Source organism: Salmo trutta, chromosome 5, assembly GCF_901001165.1.
Source record: "Salmo trutta chromosome 5, fSalTru1.1, whole genome shotgun sequence".
Classification (NCBI taxonomy): domain Eukaryota; kingdom Metazoa; phylum Chordata; class Actinopteri; order Salmoniformes; family Salmonidae; genus Salmo; species Salmo trutta.
Genome location: NC_042961.1, coordinates 15,346,124 through 15,359,763, shown reverse-complemented (window position 1 = coordinate 15,359,763; position 13,640 = coordinate 15,346,124). Strand labels below are relative to the sequence as shown.

Genomic DNA, 13,640 nt, shown 5'->3' with positions numbered 1-13,640 from the left:
AATTTACAGTACCAAGCACATTTTTAGACGCACAGCTAGACATTAGGCAACCTGCGGTATTGGGTAGCCTACTAATAAATATGCATTAATGTGTTCTCTGCTCCTCACCCCTTCACAACTCTGTCTAGACCAGGTGGACTAACCTCAACCTCCTTCACTGAAGGTGTGAGCAGGGCTGGCTCTAGCCTTTTGGGGGCCCTAAGCAATATTTGGTTCAGAGGCCCTCCCACCAAGCGGGCAAATATTTTTGTGGTCCCCCTCTTGACGGCGGAGAGAAAAATGTACATTTTAAGTTAATTTCCTGCAATTGTACATATTTTGCCATCGGGTGGAGACATATTTTTGCAGTTTTAAAGCAAATTTCCTGCAATTCTAACATTTTGTCACGACTTATGCCATACTAATGATATCTGAGTGAGATAACTCACAAAATCAAAATGGGGACCCCCTGAATGTCAGGGCTCCTGGGCATGTGCCCTGTGCCAGGTCAGTATTAGGGCATAATTACTAAAAGTGTAGATAATTGGCTAGACTAACTAACCAATCTAAAAATTGGTAGCTGACATGGCTAATTGAGCGACTGTCAGTAGCTGACAAAACAATAGTACAACTTCTGATGCACAACCAAATTCTGAACTTGCACTTTGTGTACTCTCCTATTCTAACTCTCACCTGTAAATGGAGACCCCAACTGAGTTGCGGAGGCCCAAAGAGACCGCTTATACCTGGAGCCGGCCCTGGTTGTGAGAGTCTACTGCTGGTGAATATGAGCTACTGAAGACTCAGCAATGTGCCATTTAAAAATGTTTAGATTCACAGTTATCAAACGTTATCAATTAATGCATTTGTGAATATTCTTGGTGGGAGCAAGCGGCGCGGGCTTGCTCCACTAACCCACATTTACTGTAGCGTAGGCTGCTACTGTATGGCTGTGTGTAGGCGTTGCCTACATGGGGTAACCTCTGTCTCATGCCAATTTAAAGAACAGCGGTATGCAAAATATCGATTGATTCATGTTGCATTCGAAGATAGCACACAATATACCTAGGCTACATGGACAATGTGATAATACATGTTTTGACATCTGCCATATAACGTTAGCCTTAATGCGGTAGGCCTATTTACAGAGCTCGTTGACACGGATTTAATTGTCAAACATGATTGGGTGGGCTATGGATAGCCTACATTAGAGTGATTTCTCAATAATACAATTTCAATTGGTTTTATGCTAACGAGGCTTAGGCTGGCATATGAATAACAGTGGCATCATCAAAGCAGAGGCGTTCTTACCGTAGATGTAGAAAATGTGATCTCGCGGCGTCTTGAGGTATGATATGGTTTCTTGTCTGAGGAAAAAAAAGCTCCGTTAATGTTTTTATTCACGGGTGTTTATGAGAAGTGGATATGAAAATGTAGCCTATCTTCCATGACGCAAACCTCTTAGGAGAGGATTTCTCTTGCTATTCGGCCGATAGAGAAGTCTTCTGACAGTCCCTACGTTAGAAATAAGAGCGAACTAGTCCCTCCCCGGGGTGCATACATTAATCTGTAAGTGAGCACCGCAGCAGAGCAACGCATCATCCACATTCCTGATGTTGATAGGATCTTGGACGTTCCATGATAATAATTTCTCTATGATTAAGTATTTTTGCTGTAACCACCTTGCCTTACGCTTTGAAGTGATATCGCACGAGTACCAGCATAAGTGTAATAAAGATATTATAAGCAGGCACAAGGCACACGGGCCTAGTCCAAAGTGAAGCAAATTTAAATGAGATTATTATTTTGGTAGCCTAAATGTGACGTTTTATGTAAAGGCCTATTTAAAGTTTTTGTATATTAATAAGTAATTAAGGCTACACACTTAATTATTAGCCAACATCAAGTTTATTCAAGGATAATTAATGTTGTCATCCAGTTCTCATACAAAACCTATATTACAATATCAACAGAGCCATCTGCTGGTAGGATTAGGCCTACTTAAATCGAGAGCAACTATACAACACACACACACACACACACACACACACACTTGTTATTCATATGCTATCCATACTGTCTATACACACACACACCATCATCCAATCGCCTCCTTCTCAAAACCGATTGGATGAGGAAGCCTCTCTTCTGATCTTCTCCTACAATGGAGTTTAAGAAGGAGGTGAGGAGAGAGGATGCGAGGAGAATGCAATTGAGATTCTCCCACAGTAGGCCTACAGTGTGTGTGTGTCAAATCACATTTTATTGGTCACATAGGCTTACACATACACTATATATAGGGTTCCCGAGTGGCGCATCGGTCTAAGGCACTGCAGTGCTAGAGGCGTCACTACAGACCCTGGTTCGATTCCAGGCAGTATCCCAACCGGCTGTGATTTGTAGTTCCAATTGGCCCAGCGTTGTCTGGGTTAAGTTTTGGTGCGGATGGCTGTCATTGTAAATAAGAATTTATCCTTAACTGACTTGCCTAGTTAAATAAAATAAAAATATATATACAAAAGTATGTGGTCACCTGTTCAAATGAGTGGATTTAGCTATTTCAGCCACACCCGTTGCTAACAGGTGTATAAAATCGAGCAAACAACCATGCAATCTCCATAGACAAGCATTGGCAGTAGAATGGCCTTACTGAAGAGCTCATTGACTTTCAAAATGGCACCGTCAAAGAATGCCACCTTTCCAGCAAGTCAGTTAGTGAAATTTCTGCCCTGCTAGAGCTGCCCCGGACAACTGTAAGTGCTGTTATTGTGAAGTGGAAATGTCTAGGAGCAACAACAGCTCAGCCGCAAGGTGGTAGGCCACACAAGCTCACAGAAAGGGACCGTCGAGTGCTGAAGCATATAGCGAGGAAAATTGTCTGTCCTCTGTTGCAACACTCCCAAACAGCAAAGTTCCAAACAGCAAAGTCAGCACAAGAGCTGTTAGTCAGGAGCTTCATGAAATGGGTTTCCACAGCCGCACACAAGCCTAAGATCATCATGCGCAATGCCAAGCGTCGGCTGGAGTGGTGTAAAGCTTGCCGCCATTAGACTCTGGAGCAGTGGAAACACGTTCTCTGGACTGATGAATTCACGCTTCACTATCTGGCAGTCCGACGGACAAATCTGGGTTTGGCGGATGACAGGAGAACGCTACCTGCCCGAATACATAGTGCCAACTGTAAAGTTTGGTGGAAGAGTAATACTGGTCTGGGACTGTTTTTCATGGTTTGGACTACTGTAGGCCCTTTAGTTCCAGTGAAGGGAAATCTTAACGCTACAGCATACAATGACATTGTAGACGATTCTGTGCTTCCAACTTTGTGGCAACAGTTTGGGTAAGGCCTTTTCCTGTTTAAGCATGACAATGCCCCCGTGCACAAAGCGAGGTCCATATAGAAATGGTTTGTCAAGATTGGTGTGGAAGAACTTGAATGGCCTTCACCTCAACCCCATCGAACCCCTTTGGGGTGAATTGGAATGCCTACTGCGAGCCAAGCCTAATGGCCCAACATCAGTGCCCGACCTCACTAATGCTTGTGGCTGAATGGAAGCAAGCAGCAGTTGGTCCCCCGCAGCAATGTTCCAACATCTAGTGAAAATCCTTCCCAGTAAAGTGGAGGCTGTTATAGCAGCAAAAGGGGAACCAACTCAATATTCATTCCCATGATTTTGGAATGAGATGTTAGACGAGCAGGTGTCCACATACTTTTGGTCATGTAGTGTATTTTGCCTATGCTATCGCAGGTGCAGCGAAATTATTATTTTTCTAGATCCAACAGTGCATTAATACCTAACAATACAATTTTTTTTAAAATAAATATTAGAATGAGTAATGTCTGAGTCCGGAATATATATATACTGTATATAAATAAAGAAAACCCCTTGAATGAGTATGTGTGTCCAAACCTTTGACTGGTACTGTCTATATATATTTTTTAACATTTTTTTCATTTTATTCCGGACTCGGACCTTGCTCGTACTGATATGTTTTTATTTATTTGTGTGTATTGTTAGGTAATTCTGCACTATTGGAGCTTGAAACATAAGCATTTTGCTGCACCTGTGATAGCATCGGCAAAATACAGTATGTGTAAGCCTAAGTGACCAATACAATTATATTTGATTTGACACACACACACACACACACACACACACACACACACACACACACACACACACACACACGATAGGCCTATTGTGGGAGAATCTCAATTGCATGTGTCCTCTCTCCTCATCTCCTTCTCAAGACCCATTGGAGGAGAAGGTCAGAGGGGAGGGACTGGCTTTCTCCTCCAATCGGTTTTGAGAAGGTGAGGAGAGAGGATGTGAGGAGTATACAATTGAGATTCTCCCAATCTTCCAGTGTCTCAGGACCAAAGGAGGTGATAGGTTGGCAGAACAGGATGCAAGAGGATTTCCAATAGGTGCCGAATTTATTGAACAAAGGTTTAGGGAGCTATCATTGGCAACTGCATTAATGTGCTTAAGACCAAGGAGAAAGCAAGAAAAAAAGGAGCAAAATAAATTGGCCTAACTTTACATAGGCCCTACATTGGATTTGTCATAATACTCATAAAATCTAGTGGTCAAACAGGGGAATGGTTCCAATCATTTTTCCACCATTCCTTTATCCCATAGGAGATTTTAGAAACACTTAAAATAAGGGCTGTGTTTCGTGTAGACTTACCCTGGCATGACGTTTTGATAACCATGTAAATCTCTTGGACAAGGTTACTTTTATCAATATATTCAGCTCTATTTACTCTCAGAATCCAAAATACTAATTGATATCAAGGATATCCAAGAGAGATTTACACGGTTATCAAAACAGAACACCAGGGTAAGCCTACACGAAACACAGCTTTTATTTTAATTATTTCTAAAATCCCTTAATGGAGAAATGTTTTTGGAACCATTTCCCTGTTTGACCTTTTGGTTTTATGGATATTATGACTTATACTGTGGTACTCTGTAGGCCTACTATCCCCATTCTGTAAACAGGTTGCATCAGGTAGGCTAAGTAGCAGAGCTGCCAACTCTCCCGCATAGGCCGTGAGACACGCATTTGACCCTCTTCTCACACTCTCACGGCACACCTCTTATATCTCACGCATTGACAACTACTGCTTTTATTTTTCAAATTAGTCCATTTTATAGTAAGCGCATGAACTTTTCAACTGTGCTCCAAATCGTTTTGAAACAGAGCATCTGCGCCTGAAATGTAATAAATATGCCGAGCGGAACGTCTATCATTGTCCTGTCCTGGCACAGCACTGTCAACCATGGCACATTGAAGCATATGATTGGTCTAGTTATGGAAGGGATCAAGGGGATTGGATGCATGTTTTAAAGAAATGCCCCTCAAGACTACAGAGGAGCTGAATGGAGTGAGAGAATATTCTCAGCTGAGTTTTTAAAACTTTAAAAATAGTAGCACATTAGCGCTGTTTTATACGGAAGTCCAGAGAGGACATGAATTTAAAAAATGATTCCCTCGTTACGTCGAGATCAAATTATTTATCATGATCACAACATAACAAAAGTTGTTTTGTCAAGATTAGAAGATAATTTTCTCGTGATCAAGACATAACAAAAGTTATTTTGTCGATCATGAGATAAACTATAAATAGGAGTGGGCTTATTGATGATAGATTGACAGTATGGCTGAAGCAGCAGAGGCCAAGGTGGATCAGTGCATATGTTTTTATTGATTGCCACAGTGGGATGGTTCATTTCATGCTAACATCATGCTTTCATTTGTGTTTGGAGCTCATTATCCGTTTATATTGTACGTTAGAATGTTAGCAAGTTAAATGTCCCTTACCTTGAGCTAAGAGCTCATAGGGGAACTAAGCCCTCATGGGGCATTTAAGCAGTGAACATGCCTGACATGCAGCACTGTCTCCCAGGCTGTGTGCCACCCCCAAGACCACAGTCAATCACATGCAAGCAAACATAGCTAACTTGGCTAGTCTTATGAGCGAGCTAGCTAGCTAGGTAATCTTGTTAAACAACTAGACAAAATAACCTTTTGTTTTGTCGTGATCATGAGATAATTAAATTGTGATCTCGACATAAGGGAATCATTTTTTATTTATATTACCTCTCTGGACTTCTGTAGTTTTATGTACAACGTTGTCAACAAAATTAGGTTGCTGTTACTCCCGTCCCTATTGCAGAATGCAGCCTTTTGACAGCATGTACTAAAGTCGATTTAATCCACACTTGCATTTAGGGGCTCCCGAGTCGTGCAGCGGTCTAAGACACTGCATCTTAGTGCAAGAGGTGTCACTGCAGTACCTGGTTTGAATCCAGGCTGCATCACATCCGGCTGTGATTGGGAGTCCCATAGGGCGGTGCACAGTTGGCCGGTGTAGGCCATCATTGTAAATAAGAATTTGCTCTTAACTGACTTGTCTAGTTCAATGAAGGTTAAATAAATAAAAAAGTGTCAATTTGTCCCCTTGTTTGGTGATTGGCAGCAGACAGAAACCTGCTGTATGTATTAGCAGGGAAGTTTGGTAGGGTGACCTGATTTGTAACAATGAACATAATTTTGGCTAACCCAAAAGTATACGTTTCTAGAGGGGGGGACAATAAATAGAACAATTATTTGGTTAGGGTGAGATGCAGATTGTCATCTTGTCATCAGGAGATTTTAATATTTATTTACTTTATTTAGTCTGATCAGTGGAACAATTTCACTCTTAACAATGGGCTAAAATATATGGTAATTAGTGTGCTTGTCAGCAAGAACATTCCTGTTATTCCCTACACTTATTTTATTATTCCACTTCTTCACAATTTTGCCATAATAAATGTATTTTTGCAGCCGTTCATGGACAGTTTTGAATAAGTCATACAAATAAGCATTGGATATTAAATGCTCCTAGAATCAAATATAATTTGACATTTTAGTATTGTACACATGCTAGGCAGAGATGGTAAGGGGACTCACAACTCAAACACATATTTTGTCTATGTAGAGTAAGATCATGGCAAGGATCTTCAACTAGTAGGCATGAACCACCTGAATATTGATATTCATTATATTTTTCTTGAGGTTAGGTGATTTAGAGAAATTAATTGTTATAACAAGAACATTTTCAAACACCTAGTACTTGGGAAACAGATCAGGCGTGGCCAACCCTCCTGGGGAGCAAGCAGGATTTTCTTACAAAATGATTGTGTCCTTACTTTGCAAGCAGTCTATGGCCAAGGAGACTGCAATCTATGATTTGGTTACCCACTGCCAACAACCATTAATACTAGCAGGGCTATTTCCTGTGCAGAGCCTTGAGGTAGTGGTAACACTCCCCGGCACGTATGGCATCATTTCCACCTGAGAACCGGGATCAGTCCCTGCTTCCAACCTCCACACTGTTACTCCCATTTGCCTGTCTTATTTCATTACTGTTTGAATAAAGTGTCAAACCACCTAAAAAATATTAGCATATTTTACATTTAATTCCCCGAAAATCTAAAAGTAGTCACATTTTGTGTGTTCATTTAATGTTCCAAGAATCCTGAATACACCTAACCTGTGGTTTCTATAAAAAATGTCCCACCCTGGTCATAGGCCTAAGCCATGTCAAAATACGTAGAATTGCAGGACTCAGATCTACAGTTGCGCTGGTTTTGCTGTCGAGTAAGTTTGAGGGGTGAATGCAGCACATGGGGATGTGTGTGCCTGAACTGTCCCCACTTGCACCAGCGAATAACTAGTTTCTGCTTGGCACCGACTGGTACTCGCTAAGCAAGCAGCGTGACATCCTTTACATTAGCCTTTAGCAGTCACTTCTTCTAAACCTGAAAGGGACAACTTCTACATGAATCTTCTTTTACCAGACTGGGTTCAAATTACTTCTGTTTCCTTTTTTCTGTATGTATGTATGTATGTATGTATGTATGTATGTATGTATGTATGTATGTATGTATGTATGTATGTATGTATGTATGTATGTATGTATGTATGTATGTATGTATGTATGTATGTATGTATGTATGTATGTATGTATGTATGTATGGTGTCACAATTGTGTGTAGGAATGGACCAAAGCGCAGCGTGGGTATCGTTCCACATATTTTATTTTAATGTGAAACTATGCAAGACATACAATAAACCATAAACAAAACAACAAACCATGACGAAGAGGTGCTACATGCACTAACTCAAAATAATCTCCCACAAAACAAAGGTGGGAAAAACAACTACTTAAATATGATCCCCAATTAGAGACAATGATGACCAGCTGCCTCTAACTGGGGATCATCCAAAAACCCCAACATAGAAAAACAGAAACTAGAACCAAACATAGAAAATTTAATCTAGAATAAACCCCCTAGTCACGCCCTGACCTACTCTACCATAGAAAATAAGAGCACTCAATGGTCAGGACGTGACAGTACCCCCCCCCCCCAAAGGTGCGGACTCCGGCCGCAAAACCTGAAACCAAGAGGGAGGGTTAGGGGGTGTCTAGTGTTGGTGGCGGCTGTCATGTTCTTCGTTGTGTTGAGGAAAGGAGGACCAAAATGCAGCGGGATTGTGGACACTCATGTTTATTCCTGATAAAAACATGTAAGGTATCCACTTGAAAAGAAAAAAAACAATAAACAATACTCACAACGGCAACAGTGTGGCAGGCTCAAACAAATGCAGTGCACACAACAATCTCCCACAAAAGACAAACACAAACACACCCTCATGTATGGGACTCTCAATCAAAGGCAAATAGACAACACCTGCCTTCAATTGAGAGTCCCAACCCCAATGAACCCAAACATAGAAACAGACACACTAGACTAAACATAGAATACATGAAAATCAAACAGTGCCCAAAAACCCCGGAATACCTAAATCCACTGCCCTACAACAAACACACCACCCCTAACCACATAAAACAAATACCCTCTGCCACGTCCTGACCAAGCTACAATACCAATTAACCCTTATACTGGCCAGGACGTGACAGCGGCTCTGGTGCAGGACGAAGAACCTTCTCATCCTGCGGATCCGCCAGCATTGGAGGCGGTTCTGGTGCGGGACGAAGAACCCTCTCATCCTGCGGATCCGCCAACATTGGAGGCGGCTCTGGTGCGGGACACAGATCCCTCTCATCCTCTCATCCTGCCAGCATCGGTGGAGGCTCCGGACTGTGGGCCGTCTCTGGAGGCTCCGGACTGTGGGCCGTCTCAGGAGGCTCCGGACTGTGAAACGTTGCCGGAAACTCTGGACTGGGAAGGCGCACTGGAGGCCTGGTGCGTGGAGCTGGAACAGGTAGCGCCAGACTGGTGACACGCACTTCAGGGCGAGTGCGAGGAGCAGGCACAGGACATACCTGACTGAGGACACACACTTCAGGGAGAGTGCGAGGAGCAGGCACAGGACGTACTGGACTGAGGACACACACTTCCGGGAGAGTGCGAGGAGGAGGCATAGGATGTACTGGGCTGTGGAGGCGCACTGGAGACCTGGTGCGTAGAACCGGTGCAGGATATACTGGAACGTGGAGGCGCTCTGGAGCGTAGAGCTGGCACAACCCGTCCTGGCTGAACGCTCACTTTAGCCTGGCAAGTGCGGGGCGCTGGCACAGGACGAACTGGGCTATGAATGCGCACTGGAGATACAGTGCGCATCACCGCATAACACAGTACCTGACTGGTCACATGCTCCCACGGTAAGCACGCCTGCTCTGCAGCGCTCTCAACGCCAACACCTCTCTCTGGAATCTTTCGTCGAGTTCCTCACCTCGGCTCCCTGACTGGCTCTGGTTCACTCCTCGGCTCCGACGACCACTCCGTGTGCCCCCCCCCCAATTTTTGGGTGGAGCTGCCTCTCGGGCTTCCATTGTTGCCGTGCTAATTCCTTGTAGCATCGCCGTTCTGCTCTCGCTGCCTCTATCTCCTCCTTCAGACGGCGATACTCCCCTTCCTGCCTCCAGGGTCCTTTCCTGTCCAAGATTTCCTCCCAGGTCCATTCCTCCTGACCACACTGCTTGGTCCTCTGGTGGTGGGAGATTCTGTCACAATTGTGTGTAGGAACGGACCAAAGCGCAGCGTGGGCATATTTTATTTTAATGTGAAACTATGCAAGACATACAATAAACCATAAACAAAACAACAAACTGTGATGAAGAGGTGCTACATGCACTAACTCAAAATAATCTCCCACAAAACAAAGGTGGGAAAAACTACTTAAATATGATCCCCAATTAGAGACAACGATGACCAGCTGCCTCTAATTGGGGATCATCCAAAAACCCCAACATAGAAAAACAGAAACTAGAACCAAACAACATAGAACATTTAAACTAGAATAAACCCCCCCAGTCCCGCCCTGACCTACTCTACCATAGAAAATAAGAGCACTCAATGGTCAGGATGTGACTGTATGTATGTATGTATGTATGTATGTATGTATGTATGTATGTATGTATGTATGTATGTATGTATGTATGTATGTATGTATGTATGTATGTATGTATGTATGTATGTATGTATGTATGTATGTGCAGTGGGGCAAAAAAGTATTTAGTCAGCCACCAATTGTGCAAGTTCTCCCACTTAAAAAGATGAGAGAGGCCTGTAATTTTCATCATAGGTACACTTCAACTATGACAGACAAAATGAGAGAAAAAAAAATCCAGAAAATCACATTGTAGGATTTTTAATGAATTTATTTGCAAATTATGGTGGAAAATAAGTATTTGGTCACCTACAAACAAGCAAGATTTCTTGGAAATCTGCAGAAGTTCCATCACCTACAAACAAGCAAGATTTCCATTGACTCCGCCTCTATTCCCAAACGACTACCCGTGCTCTTCTGGGAGTGCACGCCAAGGAAATTACCTCTGGCGAACCAGGTAATGATACAAGTAACAAGTAATTTCTTGAATACTGGAATGGTAACTCAAATGACTCAAATGCAATTAGCCCTATATCAACAAAAACATTACTGTAATGGGCTACAAAGGATATGGCTGAGACATGATGTTGCCAATCGCAGTCTGCTCATATTAGTTGCAAAAAGCGTTTGAAAAATCTATGCAAAATGTAGCCAAAATGTTTTCAGTCTAAAGTGTAGCTTACACAGAGTAGAGAAAATGGCGCACTACAGTCACACACACACTTGATTTATGTAGGCTACACCAGAGGCCTAATACTTAGTCAATTTACATTGGTCATGGGCCTGTGGGCAAGTAACTAATGCATAAGTAGCTTATGCATGTTTCAATCTGCTTGGTGGCAAATATAAGTGAAATGGATGACGTTGCAGGCCTACACTTCCTTTTCAAATTGTATAGGCCTAATTTAAACCATACCAACCATGATTTTCTCATATTGAATATTCTCATCCTTACTCATATTAAACATTCCAGATGAATCTTACTGAAACTGGGGAGATTAAGTTTCACCCACTGCATCATTAGTATCATTTTGCAATTGCGTGTGGCTTGAAAAGCAGTCATTCTATGAATATTCACAGAATCAGAGTTCAGTAATTATGCGTAATGCTCATATGCGGCTGATATGCTTTTTATCCTGAGTGAGAGGGTGGAGCATGAAATTGCTCCAATCCAAATGTATAAATGCATGATCACTTTTTAGAGCATAATTTTCTTAGTCGTACGGAAGCAACAATTTCACCCGACGTCCCCTAGAATCTTAATGGAGAGAGATTCTGTACATCATAACTTAACTGTAGATTCCTGCATGTTTGTTTTTTATGCACAAATCAACCATCTTTAAATCCAGGATATAAGTCTGTATGAAAAGGTGGAGAGCACACATCTATGGCACCAAATAACCTTCATAATGCCAACAGAAAATAACAGATTCAATGCGTACTATCAAGCAGCAGAGCAGTTATTCAAACACTGATACAGAGACTGAAACGTCAACCCGACTCCTAATTCGGACCCCCTCAGACATACACACAGTTTGCTGCCTTAATCAAATGGACACTTTGAGGTCAGACCACAAGTGGGTTGGTGTTACACCATCACTCTCTTCATGTCCGGTTAGGAATTAAGCCATCATGTTGAGTTTGTCCCCTTAGAGTTGCCACAACACCTCCCAATTAACACTTGATGGATAGTAGATGCAATTGTGAAATGCCAGGTCAAATGAATGCTTTGTTGTGGTCTGTATTTAGACTGTTATTTGTTGTTGTTTAAATTTTCATTTATTTTTTTATTTTATTTCACCTTTATTTAACCAGGTAGGCTAGTTGAGAACAAGTTCTTATTCACAACTGTGACCTGGCCAAGATAAAGCAAAGCAGTGCAACACAAACAACAGTTACACATGGAATAAACAAACATACAGTCAATAACACAATAGAGAAAAAGTCTATATACAGTGTGTGCAAATGAGGTAAGATAAGGGAGGTAGGCAATAGGCCATAGTGGCTATATAATTACAATTTAGCAATTTGGATTGGAGATGCTTAATGTGATTCTGGAAAGAGAGTTTACAGTCTAACCAGACACCCAGGTATTTGTAGTTGTCCACATATTCTAAGTCAGAACCGTCCAGAGTAGTGATGCTGGACGGGCGGGCAGGTGCAGGCAGCGATCAGTTGAAGAGCATGCATTTAGTTTTACTTGCATTTAAGAGCAGTTGGAGGCCACGGAAGGAGAGTTGTATGGCATTGAAGCTCACCTGGAGGTTAGTTAACACAGTGTCCAAAGAAGGGCCAGAAGTATCCAGAATGGTGTCGTCTGCATAGAGGTGGTTCAGAGAATCACCAGCAGCAAGAGCAACATCATTGATGTATACAGAGAAAAGAGTCGGCCCGAGAATTGAACCCTGTGGCATCCCCATAGAGACTGTCCGAGGTCCGGACAACAGGCCATCCGATTTGACACACTGAACTCTGTCTGAGAAGTAGTTGGTGAACCAGGTGAGGCAGTCATTTGAGAAACCAAGGCTGTTGAGTCTGCCGATAAGAATGTGGTGATTGACAGAGTCAAAAGCCTTGGCCAGGTTGATGAATACAGCTGCACAGTTTTGTATTAGAGTTAGATTAGTACTAAACCTAATTTGCTGTAGGCCTTTATTTTACATTACATTTAAGTCGTTTAGCAGACGCTCTTATCCAGAGCGACTTACAAATTGGTGCATTCACCTTATGATATCCAGATTATGCAGTAAGGGATAACACAAACCATTGAGACTCCAATGTCATAGAACGATTCTCTAGTAGTCTGTAGCCAATCAAGGTGCTCTTCTCAGGGTCATTCTGATACCAGGAGTTAATTCCAGGTTGTCTGGTTTCAATTCAGCATATCTACCTACCCACCTACCAATCTCAGGCAGAGACAAAAACATAACAATAGGACAGCAATGGAGATGAATGACAGGGAGTGGAAGTATTATACATCCAGATCAGTTTGAAATATGTGCTATATCAGACTTGGAATGATTGATGTTGTACCTGTCTAATGGCTGACAAATTCAACATTCATTCAGGGCATCAGTATGATTTTGTCTGTAGTACATAACATGTGCCAGACGAGGGCAGTGTTAACCTAGTAAAACTTTTCAACAGTATGTTCAGTATAAGTAAGCACTATTTATTTGAGAACCTTGTGATAAGTAGGTTACTCATTTTGATAATGTATTTTGATGATGTAAGGAATTGCATAAGGGATTCCC

General features: G+C 42.2%; 1 protein-coding gene across 3 annotated transcripts in view; it reads right to left on the bottom strand.

Moving 5' to 3' along the window:
• The window catches only part of LOC115193724 (receptor-type tyrosine-protein phosphatase epsilon-like), a 59,778-nt gene extending 57,982 nt beyond the window's left edge, over positions 1-1,796 (bottom strand). For 2 of the 3 annotated variants that reach the window (XM_029752671.1, XM_029752668.1), the window contains exon 1: positions 1,291-1,796. The gene's annotated coding sequence lies outside the window, so the exon portion shown is untranslated. The remainder of the gene's footprint in view (positions 1-1,290) is intronic. The other variant, XM_029752670.1, reaches the window with a different exon arrangement.
• Between the last annotated feature and the right edge of the window lie 11,844 nt (positions 1,797-13,640).